Below are 14,922 nucleotides of genomic sequence, written 5' to 3' on the forward strand. Positions count from 1 at the left end.
ACAGGAGAGTAAACTGAGTTTCTTGGAGCCATATAATGAAGTCTCTAGAATGGAGAGTCAGAAGTTTGATTTCAACTCTGTTACTAACTTTCTGTGTCACTGATTAGGGTACCTCTCTTGTCTCTGAGCCTCTGCTCCCTTTGTGTGTATAATACCAAGATAATAACAGTGTCTCATAAAGTAGTGTGAGGGTTTCAATAAGAACATGCACATCGTATGCTGAGCAGTCTAGCATGTAGTAAGTGCTCAACGAACAATGGTTATTAATATTAATATTAAGGTGACTTGTGGAAGACTCCAAGGCTCTCCCTCCAAACCTCTTCATCAAAGCCAAGCTCCTTTGCCCCTCTCTTCCCTGCCCCCTCCCTTTCTCCATTAGCCATTCTCATATCTTGGCCCTTGGGAAAAACAAACTGGTTCTGCTCCCCCCTTTGACTGCTTGAGTTTTGTTTCTATCCCCTTAAGTCACAGCAAGGCATCCAGGGTACTCAGATTCTCTTTCAAAACTTAGGTGCATCTGGGTGAGGAAAACGGGAAAGGAAAGAGAGCCTGATCCTCAAGGGCCCCGCAGCCTGCAGGTTAGAGCGTGTGGCAAAGAGGAGCTAAGGAGAGGGGAGGACACGGGCATCAGGGAGGACGGGCTGCCCGGATAGCCCAGCACCGCCCCCCCTCCCCCAGACAGCCCCAACAGCTTCTTCAGCCTAATTTTTGGCTGAAGCCGGGTCCCCCAGCCAGGAAGGCCATGGAGTGGGGGTGTGGGAGTTATGTCTGAGAATGAAAGGCTCCAGGCTTGTGGAGTCCTTGTCACCGGTCTGAGTCCCTCTCCAGACCTGGCACTTCAAGCTGCGGGCTGCAAACTGGACCCACTCTTGCTGAGAAGGACTATAAGGTAGAGGTTTCTACCAACTGCGGGCCTCCTAACACCAGCATGTCTGCAGCAAATCCTGCCCTGGGGAGGAGCCTGGCCTGGCTCTGCAGCGCCTTTAAACCCAGACGTTGTGTAGGTAAGGGGTGGTTCGATGCTTGAAGGCAGGGGTTTCCTCAGCCTGCCTCGGGGGTAGATGAGGCCGCGCTGTGCCAGGCGTGATGAACACTCGCTGCGGGAGCATCCTCTCCAAAGACGGCTGCAGTGACATATGCCTCCCCCACCCCACTCTTCACTGAACGTACTGTGGCTACGCCTCCTTTGAGACGTGGCTGGTGGGGGCGGGGGGCTCCACGTCGCCTTCTGTAAACCCAGGAGAGCCTTTGTGCCTGCCTCCAGCCAGGCCACGTGTGGACGTGGTGCTGCTGGACTTGTGCAGGGCAGCCCTGCCCAGCTCCTGTTCCCTCTCAGGAAGCTCCCTCTGGGCATCTAGCCGCCACGTTGTGAGGAGGTCCAGACCACACGGAGAGGGCACGTGGGCCTGTGGACAGTCCCAGCGAACCCCTCGGCCAACAGCGGGTATCCATCCCCAGCGTGATGAATGAACGAGCCTTCAGAGGATTCCGGCACCCAGCTTCTGCCCCAGCAGGGACCCCAGACCTGTGGCTCACAGACAGTCTCCCCTCTGTGCCCCGCTTGAACTCCTGACTCACAGAATAAACGAGCATACGAAACAGTGTTAAGTTTCTGTCTTGGTGTGGTGTGTAACACAGCCTAGTAACTGGAACACCACGTGAATTCAATTAGAATGTTTGCTGTTTCCCTTTCAAATCCAGCCCTCACTTCAGACTTGCAGGCTGTTCCCTCCTCAGCAGGTCCTGTCCCTCCCCTCTTCTTCCTCCCCCTCCACAAGGCCGGCGCCTGCTTAGCCAAGAAAACACTCCCGGAAAGATCCTTTGAATCTTCCCCTTCCAGAGTCCTGGGACCTGAAGATCCCTGCTCTTCCTCATTCCTCTGTGCAGGTCCCAGAGTGTCCCCGAGAGGGAGCTTCCCCTGGGCGTGGGTGGTCCGGGGCCAGGCACCGGGCTGCCCTCGGGGACAGGGATGGGATGTGCAGACCTAGCTCCCCTGCACACCGCTCTCATGAAGGTTCACACTCGGCTTGCTCCTCTCATACCTGACTTGACTTATGAGGTCCCTCTAACCTCCTGCGCGAGGAGACATCGAGTCTCACAAAGGTCATTATCTTCCTCCTCTGGCCCCCCCACCTCCCTGAGCCCCATCTCCTAGGTAGGCTTTCCTGGAACAAGATGGAGGGAGGCACCCTTCCCTGGCCCTGGGCCTGGGGATGGACCACTCCAAGCCAGGCGGAGAGGGGGTGCCCTGGGAGCCACACCCGCCAATCACAGAGGCACCAGCTCTGCCGCACAGGCCATTAGGCGGAGGGCCGGCGCCCTGCTCACTCACCAGGCAGCCGTCGGCAGGATGTTAGACGATCGCAGGGCGGCCATTCTTATGATTTATTCAAATGCTCATTACAGTCAATCTATTTTTACACAGAGGTGAAGATGTGCACTGATAATGGTTAATCATTTATAATTCCATGGACTGGTTGGGAGCCAATGTACTATCAAAGTCACAGCCGCTCAGCCCCCCGGGAGCCCCCGAAGCAGGGTGAGGAAGCTGTGCAGCCCCAGGCAAGCCCTTCTGGCTGACATTGCCCAAGCAGCCAAGGCGGAGGGTGCAGCAGGGAGACAAGGACCAGGGAATCCCAGCCCAGCCTCCAGGAGCCCACAGCCTCGTTTAGGGCACAGAGCGAAGTGCGGACAGGGGGATGCCCAGCAGAGGGATAAGGCATAGAGTCTCAGAAGAGGGAGAAATCACTTCTAACTGGATTACCAAAGAAGGTTCCACCAAGCACACTGGACTTAGGCCAGGGCCTACAGGTGGGAAGACTTCTCAGAGTGGGAGAACCAATCTGAGCAAATACACAGATGTATACAGTGGAGCAGTTCCTGTGCTGATGGAAGGGAAGCGACCAGCAGTATCTCCTTTCTCCTCCCTCACGTCTCTCTAGAAACAACCAGACATAAAGGCAAGTGCGAGCTATGAACCTGGCCTAGTTCCTCCTTTCACAGCCTCCCAAGCTCAGCCCACAGACCATAGTAGCAGCTGGGGTCTGGCCTGGCCTTGTAAACTCAAGAGCCTCCCTCTCCAACACTCATGACGCACATAACACATCAGGTCCACCTTAATGCACAATCAATACAGTCTAATTAAATAGGATGTCATGTTACAGGGCCTCTTTGTCACATTCGGATCTCATCTAATTAGAGGTCCACTGACCGGCTCATTGTTGAGTGTACCTCTCGTGTGATGCATGGCTATGAAAGATCAGGTCCAGCACTGGTCTTTAACCCATAACCTTATTGAGTCAGCAGGGAAAACGCCAATCAGTTACTCACAGTTCAGAGTCCCTTTCCTGGTGCGCGGCATGGAGGATGGCCAGCCTCAGCGTCCTGCTCCAGATTCAACCTGTCAGGGAAAGAAAACATCTTTATAGACTGTGTATGATTCTGCTGGGAGCGAGAGTCAAGGTCGGGTAGAGGTAAACTCAGAAGTGAGTCTGGCTGCAGAGCACAGCGAGGGCTTGGCAGCCCGGTACCCCCAGTGCTGGGTGGTGGAGTTTCCGGAGCGAGGGGCTCCTGGTGCAAAACGACGGTTGTTTAGAGGACTACCCAGGGCAGAGAGACAGGATCACTCCCTCTTGACCTGCGTGGTGCCTCAATTTCTTGTGAGTTTCAACCCCTTCCCTACAGGAATCGCAGAGAAAAAGAGGCTCATGGCTGTGGAGAACACTGAGCTGACTGAGGCAACGGTCATTTTACCGATGCCTCCTGTCTGACGTGCAGGGGGACAGGGCTGAGGAGCCCCTGGGAAAGCTTGCAATCTACATGGGGAAGCTGCCCAAACAGGTAAACACCACCATCGATGCTGTTGTTCATGGCAGGATTATGGAAAGTCCAGGTGTAGGAGGGAACTTTCAAGTAAAAGTGAAGACTCCCATTGGGTTGGAAGGGAGATGTGCGTGGAGAAAAATGATGGGGACGTGACTGGAGAGATCAAAAAACATGACTGCTTTTAATTCTCTTCCTGGGATAAAGCAATACAACAAGAAGAAGGAAAACCTGGCACATATTTATCAGGGGTCTGCTCCACGATCGACACTCACCGCACAGCAGGAGTCAAATCCACGGGTCGTGTTATAAAAGTGCTGCCCCATCATTGGCGAGATGAGAATATCCATGTTAAACATCATCAGATAAGATGAGAACATACATAAAGTAGGGCTGAACTGTGTGGTAGAGACTGTAACTCTCTCTCCACAGAGAAACGAAGTGGACAAGAGCTGAAGCCTTCGAGGAAGTTTTCAAGGGGAGGGAGACCTTGACTGGGGTCTTGGAGGACTGGCCAGGCAAGATTCAGCCAGTGGAAGAAGAGGGAGGGCATCCTAAGAAAGGGAGCACTCTGATCAAGGGTGACGGGGGGAAAGCATGGAGTGACCAGGGACAAGGTGGAGGCTGGGCCGCCTGAGAGACCAGGGGAGGGACTAATGCTGAGTAAGCCAGGTGGGGCCAGAGCATCCGGGCTCCGAGTATCAGGCAGAGAGGCCAGGCTTGGGCTGTGAGCTCCTGGAGCCACTGAAGGTTTTCCAACAAAGAGATGTCCTGAACAAGAGGACCTCCCTTTTGTATTTTCCTTTTAATTAAGGCCAAGAGGCTTCCTGGAACAGAAGTTTCAGGCATTGGGTGTAGTACAGCGCGCTCACGGAAGGATGTCCCTCTTGTTCATGATGATGTCGCCCAGGTTGAGTCACTTCCCCTGGGGCTCTCTACTCACATCTGCAGGACCAAGACTGGTGACTCATGGAGGTACCTTAGAGACAAGACCAGACCACTGATGGCAAATGCGTGAGGACGAGGACTGCACCTTAGGCATCTTTATAGCCCAGCAGGTGTCAGGTTCACAGCAAGTGTCTGTTGAAATGTTCAATGGTGGACTCTGTTATTCTAATCAGTATCCACAACGAGCCCCTGGCGGGCAGTGGGCTCCAACTTGCAATCTTCCAAACTATTGACACGCTGCTACTGAGCATATGTGAACTCAGTACAGGAAGTTTCTAGGCTGAATTGCACAGAGCGGAGATTTACCCCTGCCCTCTGGGACTGTCTGTTGAGACACCAGCAACTTGGAAGACGATATGGCAGACTTGCCATTTGCACGTGCTGCTAAGCTGGGAGGGACAGCCACTCTGCTGGGGAGATGGCTTCTGATGGGCAGTGTTCCAGAGCTTTGAACAGGCTGAAATCATGGGCCAAAACTACAAAGTCAATTTTTTCCTCTACCAGTTTTTATTTCTTGCTCAATAACATCAGGACAACCATAAATGAAATAAATTTGAAAAAAAAAAAAATGCTCACGATCCCATCACGCTAAACCATCAAACTATTATATTCCATGTCCACATGCAAATCCATTTTAATTTTTTACAGAGTTGTAGAAAAAGATGCGACATGAATAAATATACCAGACCCTACTCTTACATTCAAAAATCAATTGCAAAAATCACAGACTAGGGTGACCTGTTTTGCTTTGTTTTTTTAATAGACAAGGGTTACTTGAGTTAAATGCGAGCTGAGGTAGAGCCCAGGGTGTGGTGTTTCTGCCAAACCCGTCGCATCGCTCTTAGTTGCCTTAATAGCTATACGGTGGCCAACCAAGGGGAGAAGAGTCCTCTCACTTTAGACTTATCAATCCACATTACTTTCAGATGCAGTTTTGGCATCATATTTTAATAACTTTGACAGTGATAAGTAGAAGAGAGAGGTGAGCAAAGACATCTAGCAGTTAAAGTACTGGTTAAAAGTTTAGTAGTTGAAAGCACAAGCTCTGGAATCAGACTGTACAGGTGTCCATCCCAGCCCCACCACTTCCTGGCAGTGGGCCCATGGGCAAGTTACTTAACTTCCCTGTGCCTCACTTTTTCATCTGTAAAATAGGGCCAATGAGGGTTCTGCCTCTAAGGTTGGCTGTGAGTGTTGAATGGGTTCATATTACTGTAGAGTGCTTAGAACAGTGCCTCACACAAAATAAGCACTTACTGCATGTTAGCTGTCATTGTTATTTTCATTTTTAGGGGCTGTGCAGTAGAAGATATGGGAGAAGAAACTAGAGAAGGACCTTCATTTGTCCCTCTCTACTATGACCCATTGGTCCTAGTTCTATGGACTAAGGCAACAATCTCTCTCCCACATGGTAGTCCTACAAAAATTTGAAGCAACTGTGTGAAAGAGGAGCTCTGTTGCTCTACATGGTAGAATTGGGGCTAATTTATAGATATTAGGTTAGAAGACGCCAATCTTCAGTTCAATAAAGAAAGAATTCTCTAGTCCTAAGCACCATCAACAATGAGTTAGGCTTTCTTGGAAGACAGTGAGCTCCCGACACGGCGAAGAGGATCCTGTATTGGGTGAGACGATGCCCCAGAACATGGTCTCCCGGACGAGGCTTCCCCCATCCGTAAAATGTTAAAAAAAACTTTGGGGTGGGACTTCCCTGGTGGAGCAGTGGTTGAGAATCTGCCTGCCAATGCAGGGGACATGGGTTCAATCCCTGGTCTGGGAAGATCCCACATGCCACAGAGCAACTAAGCCCTTGCACCACAACTACTGAGCCTGCACTCTAGAGCAGGCGAGCCACAACTACTGAGCCCACGTGCCACAACTACTGAAGTCCACACACCTAGCGCCCGTGCTCCGCAACAACAGAAGCCACCACGATGAGAAGCCTGTGCACCGCAACGAAGAGTAGCCCCCACTCTTCACAGCTAGAAAAAGCCCGGGCACAGCAATGAAGACCCAACACAGCCAATAAATAAATAAATAAATAAATAAATAAATAAATAAATAAATAAATAAATAAATAAATTTATATTAAAAAAAACATTGGGAGACTGGGTTGACAAACATGTATATTGATAAATATTAATAGTGTCTTCTTTTACCATTGTTTTATAGAGCAATTCAACCCCAAAAGTAAGGAGAGCAAAAACGACCACCCTTTGAACTCTTTGAAGTGAATGGAGCATCATGAAAAGCATCCCCCCATCTCTGTCTCCTCTCTCTTTCTGTCTCTATCTCTTTGTCTCTATCTGTCCATCTCTCTCTCACACACACATATACACACATGTGTGCACATGCAACCTCTCCACATTGTCCCTGTTTTTCACTCCTCACCACACACCAGCAGAAAAGTCTTCCTGGCTGCACTGACCCAGGGACGTATGCTGGGGAACCACATGCGTGATATTTTAGGGCCTTCCAAAGCCAGCAGCCTGTGGTCCTGGAAGGCAAGTGACCATGTCAAAGGCCTTCAGAGAAGCAGCCGTGCAATAATGCAACCAGAATTTAAACTCAGGCCTGCCTTATTCACCATGAAGACAAACTTGAATCGTAAATGGAATTGACCATTCACATTTATAAAATGGTAAATGAGGAGGGAATTGATGAATGTTCACTGTTAAGAGGTGGGGAGAAGAGTAGAAGAAAGCTTTCCACGGGATGGAGCACACAAGAACTTGATTCTGCATGTCCAAGGATAGCTGATGGAGCTCCCATGAAGCATCCTAGGTAAGTTGGAAGGATGGAAGGAGATGAGCTTGGGGCTTAGCAAGGCTGTGGGTCTAACACAGATGGCACTAGACCCAGGGCGTCATGGATTCACACCCTGACTCCATTGTTAACTTACTGGGTGATCTGAGACATGGAACTTTAACCACTGCCTGCCTCAGTTTCCCCATCTGCAAAATGATAGGGCTTAACTAGATGATCCTTAAACCAAAATTCCATCTGACATCTATACATCTCTGAAGCTGCCCAGACCACCCCCCCACCCTCCCCACCCCGGGAGGCTCTAAAGTAGCTCAGTATATGATTGTGGTTAAGAGCAAAGATGTGGGAGTCAGATAGTTCTGAGTTTAAGCCTGGGTCCATCACTTCCCTAACCTTAACCTCTACAAACCTCAATGTTTGCACCTTTAAAGGGGGGATAAGAGTAGCACCTTTAAATGAGATGATGCACCGACAGCATTTTCTACAATGCCTGGAACATATTCATAACAGCGAATGGGGCTGTGGCTGTCTTTCAGTGTTAGGAGGTGAGGGCTGGCAGTGGCTGGATGGGAAAAGGGAGGAAAATCGAGAAGCCTGAGGGCCTCGGCATTCAACCCACTGCCCATGACAAGCTCCTCTGCTCCTACCCCAGCCAGACCTTTAGGATGAGGACAAATTGTGACAACCCGTTCTCAGGCACTGAGAGTCTCTCTGGATGGTCCCTGCTCTGAGAAGCCTCTGCGGGCACGTGAGCAAAACTCTCAAAAGAGAAACCAAACTTGAATAGACCCTTCCAGGAGGAAACGCCTGCACGACCACACATCCCCCCACGGTGTATCCTAAGTCTTCCACCTCATCACCCCGCGTCCCCTCTCTGCTCCACCTCTGCGCCCCTTGCCCCCCTGACGACGGCTCGCAGTGGTTTATGGTAGTCGGGTGAGGCCGTCAGTGACAGCATCGCAAGCCCCGGCCACCAGACTCTCAATGACACGGCAACTGGGTAACTGAACACTGAGAGCATCACCTGGCACTAAATGTGTGGTTCTAAGAAACACACCCCACCCCACCCCCTGTCCCCCAGCACTGAGGGTGCTGCGCAGGCTTCCTCAAAGCCTGGTGAGAACAAGGCTGATTCCCTACCGTCCTCAGCCCCTGGGGCAGTAGTCTGCACCCAGCTGCAGAGGACCTGGGAAAGGTCCCTCAGCCAGGCTCCCAGGCCCCATCCAGGCCCGAGACACTAAGCACGGCCCTGTTCCTGTAAGTGGGCAGCCTTGGAGGTGAGAAAACACCAGGACCTGAAATGTTCTGACTCTCCATCAGGAACATCCCTGCTTTTCTTCCCGACCCATCGTCACTGAACTGCCTCAGGCCTCCTTCTCTCTCCCCAGGCCCCTAATCAGTCTCCCGGCCTCCATCCTGGCCCGTGTGTGCGCCTTCACCATCTTCCCCAGCCTGAGATCTTCCTGAGACACAAATTCCGTCATGTCTGTTCCTCCTCAAAACCCTCCAAGGGCAGCTCAGCGCCTAGCAGAGGTCACCCACCAGCAGCCTCTCTTGCCTGTCTGATGTTTCTGTAAATTGTGTCAACATCTAAAAAGTGGGAAATTCCACATTTGAAAATCCAGACTGCTGTTTTCCCCAAAATGTGAATGAGCTAACAACGCCAATCCTGCGTTTCCGTGCGGCAATCACCGGATGACGCCAAGCGTCACAGGCCCCCTTTCCAGCCGGCGTGGCGGGTTCTCCTGTTTGCCCCACAGCGCGAAGGCAGGTGTCGCCCAGAAGCCACTCCGGTCACAGAGCTGGGTCTGAAGGCTGATGCATGCGTCTGCTGAGGGTTCAAGGTGACAGCTCGGAGGTGGCTCATTATGTTCTCAGGGGCGCTGTTCCCAGCCAGGCCCATCAAGGGTCCTTCCCTCTCTCTCCCCTGGGCAGCTCCTCCACCCCTAGCCAGGAGACAGCTGGCGAAGGTCTTAGGGATTTTTCCAGGAATGCCAGTGACTACCAGGCAGGTGCTGAAGAGGCCCCACCACTGGGTCCAGCCTCTCCCACCCCCAACTCAGTGGAGGCTGCACCCCCTCCTTTTATTTCCATCCCACTGTTCCTATCAAAGCCCTAACAGCACATATTTTGTTAATTGTACAAACCTAATGGGGGAATGCATTGGCAAAAAAGGGTAATGGCCATCAGACCAGCAATAAAACAAAATTAATGGCCCATAGGAAGAAATCATGTCCACTTAATCCCGGCTCTGAAACTCTAATAGAATAATGGAATACCAGCGGAGGGGTTTTTCTCTCCATGCAGATTGCTTACACCATGTTAATCACTTGCAAAGCAGGCCACATACCACTCTGGCTCACATGACCCTCCAGGGAAAGTAGCAGACCAGAAACATTTAGTGCCAGGCTCATTACTGACATGCACCACCAGCAGCGATACCTTCCCCCCTCCCTGCCTCCCCAGGTGACTCCGGGACAGCCAACGTGGGGTGTCATTGAGAGCCATTGGGTGTGGTGGGCCGGAAAGCGCAACACATGATACCTAATAATAGCAGAAGTTTATTGAGTGCTTACTATGTGCCAGACACTGGGCGGGCTGAGCACTTTCCATGAACCATATTGCATCTTCATCTTCTGGGGCTGCAGGATCCAGCAAGATAGCCACTAGCTACATCTGGCTTTTTAAATACAAATTCTAGCTAATGAAAGTTAAATAAAATCTAAAAGCCAGTCTTCAGGCTCACTGGCCACATTTCAAGTGCTCGACAGCCACGTGTGGCTAGTGGCTCTTGTACCGGGAAGCTGGGACAGACCGCGTGTCCATCGTCACAGGCGGTTGTACTGGACAGCGCTGCTCTAGAATATTGAGGCTGTTTTATCTCACTCATTTAACAGAGTCCAAAATCAAGGGCCGGACAGGTGAGGCAAGCGGCCCGCGGTCATGGTTGATCCGGGTTCTAGCCCAGGTCTAACTCAGCCTGGCTCTAGAATCCCCATCCTCCACACTAGATAGAACCAGCAGTCAAGGCAGCTGAGAGGCCTTTGGAGGGAAATTGGCTGTAGAACCGCCCTTCGGTCCACTGCAGGCCCCCCAACGGCCAGGGAGAAGACAGACTCAAGTGCTCCACTGGGGAGCCAGCTCTATGGGGTCTCAAACCCGGGAAGATCATCTGGAGAAGGAGGGCTTCATACATCATCTGGCCCAATCTCCTTCGATTTACGGGTGAAGAAACCAATGCACAGAAAATTAAGTGGCTTGTCCAAGGTCAAAAGCTGATTAGTGACAGAGTTAGGACTATAACCCAGGTTTCCGGATGGGCAGCCCTCACTGGCCGAGCGAGAGGACAGAGCCATGCCCGAGAGAAGGTGAGAGGAGGCAGTGTCCCTCCAGCCTTCCCGGAGAGTCCTGGGCCAGGTCAGAAGAAGCTGGGATGCGCCTGAGGATGCTGGGCTCCGAGGAGGAGCGGCGGGGGAAGAACCAGAGGGCCGTCACGGGCTTAGAAGCTGCAGGGGTTCAAAGCATGACACTGCATTGCTACTGTCTTTGGGGGAAATAGTATAGCAAGATCTATTGCAACTAAAAATACACATATACTTTTCCTCAGCAGCATTTCCCCAATTTGAAAATGTATCCTATAGAAACAGAAGCACCAGATGATAAGGATAATGCAGCAGTATCTACAGTGGGAGAAAGCTGAAAACAAGCTAGATGTCCAGCAGCAGGGGGATGTTTGGGTAACCTGTGCTACAGCTACATGATCAATAAATACAACTGTTCAAAAGAACGAGTTGGATCTGCATATTTTGCCACAAAAGACGGCCATGCTGTTCCAAGTAAGAAAGGTAAGTAGCAGAGGGATGTGTGCAGTGTGATTCCATTTTTGTAAAAGCGGAGAAAACTCCAGATTGAGTGCATCCATGTGCGTGAGTCTGTGTGAGCACAGAGGTGGTGCGGAGGGAACAGCCCGCATGTTCACGCAGGTGCGGTGCTGACGGCGAAGAGGAGGAGGAAGGCTCGCCGTCGTAGCATATCTTTGCCTTGTGTCGGGTTGCAGTGGATGCTGCCACTTTTGTATTTTGAAAAAAAACTCAATAAGGAAGAGAAAAATAATTGATAAAAGAAAGAAAAAGAGGTTGGACTTGGGAGGCAGCCAGACCTGACTTCAAATCTGCCTTACTTACTAGCTCATTGCGTCAGGCAAGTTCATTACCTTCTGTCCATCTTGGTTTCCTCACCTGGAAACTGATGATAATACTCTCATATCATGATATTGAGGGGAGATTGATGAGAAAATGAATACAAAGCTACTCAATAGCCTGGGCCTTTTTATCAGCATTGAAGGATGAGTCTACCCAGTACACAGAGGTACTTTCTGGATTGACCCTCCTGGGCACTGTCATAGGACTTAATCATATGCTTCTCAGGGCCCCCATATTTTGCCTTATATTACAGTTCTATTGTTTCTGTCTCCCTCCCAGACCATAAGTTCTTTGTGGGCCGCAACAGTACCTTGCTTATTTATTCATTCATTTAATCGTCCATTTATTCCATTTATTATTAAGTGAATAATAACTGAATAATTATGTCTTGGGCATACGCACCAAGTACTGTGCCTGGCATTAGAGATATAACAGTGAACAAAACAGAAAAGTCCCTGCTTTCGTGGAGCTCACATTCTAATGGAGGAAACAAACTATAAATACAATCATATACTGTCAAGAGGTGATAAAGACTAAAGTAAAAAATTTCAGCAGGCTAGGGAGCAGAAGTGACTGGGAAAGGCATTTTAGAGAGAGGGGACAGAAAGAGCCTCAGCGCTTCCTCAAAAAGTACTCTTCGTGGCATGTGCCACAGACCCAGTGAGGTTAGTAGTTACGCAAATGATGTTAGTTTAAGAATGCTATATAAATAGCTTTGATGGAGAGCAGAGAATAATTAAGACACCTTTAAAAAACATCCCTCCACTTCTGGGCTTCCTAGGTGGCGCAGTGGTTAAGAATCCGCCTGCCAATGCAGGGGACACGGGTTCGATCTCTGCTCCAGGAAGATCCCACATGCTGTAGAGCAGCTAAGCCCGTGCGCCACAACTATTGAGCCTGTGCTCTAGAGCCCGTGAGCCACAACTACTGAGCCCAGGTGCTGTAACTACTGAAGCCCACGTGCCTAGAGCCCGTGCTCTGCAACAAGAGAAGCCATGGCAATGAGGAGCCCGCGCACCACAACGAAGAGTAGCCCCCACTCACCGCAACTAAAGAAAGCCCGTGCACAGCAACAAAGACCCAACACAGCCAATAAAATAAATAAATTTAAAAAAAAATCCATCCACTTCTGAGTATATACTCCAAAGAATTGAAAGCAGGGACTCAAAAAGACAATTTGTACCCCATGTTCATAGCAGCACGATTCACAGGAGCTGAAAGGTGGAATCAACCCAAGTGTTCATGGATGGATGATGGATAAACAAAATGTGGTCTCTATGTACAATGGAATATCATTCAGCCTTAAAAAGGGAAGGAAATTCTGACACGTGCTACAATGTGGATAAGCCTGGAGGACATTATGCTATGTGAAATAATCCAACCACAAAAGGACAAATACTGTACGATTCCAAGAATAGTCAAATTTACAAAGATGGAAAGTAGAATGGCGGTTGCCAGGGGTTGGGGGAGAGGAGATGGAGAGTTTTGGTTAATAGATACAGAGTTTTAGTTTTGCAAGATAAAAGGGTTATGTAGGGACTTCCCTGGTCACACAGTGGTTAATAATCTGCCTGCCAATGCAGGGGACACGGGTTTGAGTTCTGGTCCGGAAAGATCCCACATGCCGCGAAGCAACTAAGCCAGTGTGCCACAACTACTGAGCCTGCGCTCTAGAGCCCGTGAGCCACAACTATTGAGCCCATGTGCCGCAACTACTGAAGCCCACGCGCCTAGAACCTATGCTCCACAGCAAGAGAAGCCACCGCAATGAGAAGCCTGCATGCTGCAATGAAGAGTAGCCCCTGTTGGTCGCAGCTAGAGAAAGCCTGTGCGCAGCAACGAAGACCCAATGCAGCCAAAAATAATAATAATTAATTAATTAATTAATTACTTTTTAAAAAAAGGGGTTATGTAAATGGATGGTGGTGATGGTTGTACAACAATACGAATGTGTTTAATGCCACTGAACTGTACATTTGTAAACGGTTAAGATGGGAAAGTTTATGTTATGTGTATTTTACCACAATTTTGAAAAAGAGGGTAACGGAGCCCAGGGTAGACAGAGACAGCAGAGAACCCCAAGTCTCTGCAGCCACAGTGGGGAGGAACAGAGGGACTGGGGCTCCCAGGCTAGTTGGCCACGGCCAATAGGGGAGGCAACTTTCCTGTGGAAACATCTGAGCCAAGGCGATTCCAGAGGGCTGAGGCTGGACAAATGAGACACGATTTATGGTGAAAAAGAAAAGGAACTGGTGGGAGGTGGGAAGCGACATAGAACCCTGGGCCCCTTTCTAGTCTGAAACGAAAGACAGTCAAGGAATGTATCTACAGCAATAAAATGGTGAGCAGGAAATCTAGAAGGAGAGGGGATCAGAGGCCAAGAATAAGAGAGGAGAATCTGGGCTTCCAACACGACGCGGCAATGAGCAGTATGGTGTGTTGGAAAGGGTTTTAGACAGAACTTAGGGGATGGTCCTGGTCTTCATGTCCCTTTGACCTTCTGTGTGTCACCCTACCTCTCTGGGCCTCAACTTCTTTATTTATTGAACTGAGAGGCTGGATCAGAGCAGGAGGAATCAAGGTTTTAGAGGTCCACAAACCCCTTGAGACTTTATCCAGAATGATATCTGTGTGTACATTTTTCTGTGGAGAGATTTCTAAATTTTATGAAGTTTTCAAGGCTGTCCATGTCCCCAGAGAGGTTAAGAATCACTGGAGGAGATATTTACTAGGCTCACATTCAACCAGAAATTTCTAAGATTCTAAGAAACCTTGGACTAAATACCAACAAATCTTTGGGCCTCAAAGAAATCAAGATGTTTATTCCTACCTTGCCTACAACACACAGATATTATACAAACGAAGTAATGATATATTTTGAAAAGTTAAAATTATTTCTCTCGTGCAAGTAGAGATGGTTATTGCTTTTGTTGCTTCAAAAAAGCAAGAGCAGTTCTGTGCCAGGCATACAGGCAGAAGGAGGAGGCTAGCTCATCCAGGTCCTGCATCATGAACAAAGGCCGCACGGCAAAGGGGTGGGATGTGCTACAGGCCGACCCTCCTTTGATGGGAAATGAAGAGGCCCTTGATTCCCCTTGTGGTGAGTGGTCTAGACCAGAAAGAGAAGTAAACACAGCCTCCCCAGGAGGTGCAGCCCAGGGCAGAACAAATGCATCCTCTTGTG

The 14,922-nt window shown here is 49.8% G+C and overlaps 1 protein-coding gene across 2 annotated transcripts in view; it reads right to left on the reverse strand.

Moving 5' to 3' along the window:
* Positions 1-14,922, reverse strand: part of PKNOX2 (PBX/knotted 1 homeobox 2) — a 256,121-nt gene that overhangs the window by 183,196 nt on the left and 58,003 nt on the right. For both annotated transcript variants that reach the window (XM_057695958.1, XM_057695959.1), the window contains exon 2: positions 3,331-3,400. The gene's annotated coding sequence lies outside the window, so the exon portion shown is untranslated. The remainder of the gene's footprint in view (positions 1-3,330; positions 3,401-14,922) is intronic.

The sequence above is a fragment of the Hippopotamus amphibius genome, chromosome 9, assembly GCF_030028045.1.
Source record: "Hippopotamus amphibius kiboko isolate mHipAmp2 chromosome 9, mHipAmp2.hap2, whole genome shotgun sequence".
NCBI classification, from domain to species: Eukaryota; Metazoa; Chordata; class Mammalia; order Artiodactyla; family Hippopotamidae; genus Hippopotamus; species Hippopotamus amphibius.